This window comes from Physcomitrium patens, chromosome 21 (assembly GCF_059467195.1).
Source record: "Physcomitrium patens ecotype Gransden chromosome 21, ASM5946719v1, whole genome shotgun sequence".
NCBI lineage: Eukaryota > Viridiplantae > Streptophyta > Bryopsida > Funariales > Funariaceae > Physcomitrium > Physcomitrium patens.
Window position 1 is genome coordinate 2825851 of NC_143430.1, and position 3218 is coordinate 2829068.

The window sequence follows — 3218 nt, forward strand, 5'->3', positions numbered from 1 at the left end:
CGCATTTTGCTGTAGGGACTTGCTAGGCTAAAATTAAATAATTAAATGCACCTTCTGCCATATCTTTTGCAGGACCTTGGGGTCCCACCAATAGTTTCCATTTATAAAGCCGTTTCATATGATCTCACTGCAATTCAAGTTCATGAAAGAATTGGTAAATTGGTTCATATAATGTGCAACGTTCCATTCCAAAACAATTATTTTGATGAAATTTGTTGACTTTGTTGGTTGTGAGACATATCGCAGTGCTCATTGGATTTGAACCAATATCATATTGAAAATACACGGAAGGTTCGACACACTAGGCAGCAATTTGTGTGCAACATTGGAACTGGTCATTGGAAGTACATCTTCAACTATCGTCTGATAATCCACATGATGAAGCTCACATAGAGACATATTCTAGAAGATAGTATAGCAACATATCACTACTTGAATTAGAGAAGTTGGAGATTCATATTACATCAATTGGACAGTACCACAAATGTAAAGAGAGTGGATTCACGTCACTAATGCATGTCAATGCCAATTAACGCTGAGATGCATCCCATTGTCCGTGTGCCGAGGTTTAAAGAGAAAAGGTTTAAAGACATTTCCACTCACACCCTTCCCAGACTGTTCGAATATGGTCAGCTCAGTGTTAAAAGCGTCTGATCACTCAACAACTAACCAAAATGCGCATGTCAAGGACAGCTAAGACAACATGCTGCAACAAATTTGATGTGGATTGAACACACTGAAGCTGCCATGATAGCGCTATACTCTCTGTTAAAAAACGGGTAATGGGTCGTTCGGACGAAGCGATCGACCCAGAGTACCTACGATCATCAAAACCTCGCAAGGTGACCTAAATTATATGGAGATTACACCCTGCCAGAGGATTAGGGTGCCAATATTCCAATAAACCAACTCAACTATACTATGTACAAAGGCCTGGGTCTACCTTGTTCGACACAATATCCAAAATCTGCGTTGCAGCTGCAGTAGACAAGTTCGAAACAGGAAACAACCGAGAGAGGACTATTGTACAAATGCATCTGTGCACCCTGCACCACGAGCCGCACCAGCGATCGAATATAGCCAAGCAACCAGATTATTCCAGCGTTCTTGACACAATGCGCTCTGGTGCGCTGTGCGTTACCGACAGGAAATTTTCCCGCAGTCTGTAAAACATTTCGCCGGCATTGCAATATCCCTGTGCGTACCATTACGTCTCCTTCCTGTCATGGTTTCTCACATTCGCGCCTGAGACTGCCCACGAGCATTTCTTCCATATCAAGCTATCCTGGAGAATACAACAAGTGCCACGGACGGGCAATAGTTAAAAGATCTAATCGACACTCGTCATTATGTGTGAAGGGGCCCTGAAGAATGTGCTATAACAGAAAGACAAGTTCAAGCACATCAAAAGGAGAACGTGCCAATCGCCAGAGTATCCTTGTTTCGAATGATGTGATGTGTGTAATGATGCCATTACCTGCATGATGCAGCGCTCTGGTGGCGGGCACGGAGCTGCTAGGTCGGAATCTACAGGCTCCGATGGATGCTCCACGGCTTCGAAAGTCTCCAAGGACAGCACATCGTTTAATGCAACGATGGGACTGATCCAGTTCCCACTGAACCTGTCTTCCTGCATAGAAACAAAGAGACAAGCATTACTTTCCTATATTAGTCTCGGAACGCAAATATCTGGCTATGGTCCCCTTGCACCAGGTCTTCTAGCTGAATAACAACGTCTCCTTGCGGATGTCACACGTGAACTTTTGGAATTAGAATTTCAGAGGTAAAATATTGGACGACAGAAAGGACGATAAACAGCAAGTCGTGGACATAACTCAGTTTATATATATATATATATATATAGACGTGTGTGTGTGTGTATATATATGTATTGAGATAGATAGATGACTCCCTGATTAGTTGTATGGCATTTTTGCAGAGACTTAGACAGGAGGTCTAAATCGTCCCCTAGGTGCGGCAAGACTCTGTACTTGGTATCACTCTCACATCGTGTAAGTTTTCTTGTACCCTTTTCTCAGTCTGAATGTGCTGTGTCATCACTAATACCTGCCGCAGAGAACTAGGCTACCTTGTTCTTACTTGTTGCTGTTGTAAAATATCGACGCTACCATAAACCTAGAGCAATATTGTAGAACCCAGCGATGATAACATGAAGACTCTTCTATCAGTCTCACAGGACCCGCGAATGTCTCACTGAAATCAACTGCTAAAGCCGCGAATAATTCCCAAAATCTAGAAGCTTGTAAACATCTGGAGAAGGGATGGGGGAGGTAGCTTACCGGATAACGACCATGTCTTGGATGATTAGTCGGCCAGCCGTACGAAAACTTTGTGAAGACTCCAACCATCCCTCCACAATGCCGTGCCTACGCAACTCAACATCACACCCTCAAACACCACGATGATTCTCTAACATTGTCACTCACAGCCAGCCCTTCGAATCCATCCTCACCCCCGATTTACAACTAGCACGCATTACAGGAACGTTCCTTGCCCCTCAATGGTTTCAATTGCAGCGTCCAGAAGAGGTAACTTGGCAACAGGCGCAGACACTCATGATACATTACAAATTGGGTAGCATCATCCAGCGCCACAACCCCACAATCATACATGGTACATTAACATGCAGCTTCGATCTTCTCAGAGATAACGCCGACCTTATCGGACGAGTACTGGAGTAGATTCAGGTTGTACTCCTCTCAGGACTCGAACGTCCCTGAGCCCCGAGCCCTTCCCTACCATCACCTCAGGCGCGCTCCAATACTCCCCACCCAGCAGTCAAACTGATACAACTTAGACCCTTTACAATCGAAACCGATATGCTGATCACAGGCTTTTGCACAGAGATATATATATATATATATATATATATATATACACCTCTTGACGAAGCTGTCACAAAGGGGCACTGGCAGTCTCGATGACCCTGCAGACAAACCTCTCGCAACGCAGCAAGATCACCTCCGCGAGCAATCAGGACCTCAATTCGTGCTGCGGAAAGACTTTATTTTGTAATAGAGAGCTCCATAAAATGTCCTTCGAAGCGAGTCTAAATCGAGCGCTGAGACCGTTCCCGTGGTGGGTCCAATATGGCAATACTATCATTAGCGCTTCGCTTTAGATAACCTTTCCCTACTGCACACGCATCCCGATAAGTCACTGGTTTGCCGATGCTCGCCGGAGGTGCTAAACTCCTG

General features: G+C 44.7%; 1 long non-coding RNA gene across 1 annotated transcript; it reads right to left on the reverse strand.

Annotated features, from left to right (window-relative positions):
• Window positions 1-413: 413 nt before the first annotated feature.
• Window positions 414-3010, reverse strand: LOC112274469 (uncharacterized). The gene is made up of 4 exons (XR_002967438.3): window positions 2679-3010; window positions 2301-2387; window positions 1478-1630; window positions 414-1285 (listed from the first exon to the last, which is right to left on the reverse strand). It is a non-coding gene; the product is annotated as an uncharacterized LOC112274469 (long non-coding RNA).
• Window positions 3011-3218: the final 208 nt, after the last annotated feature.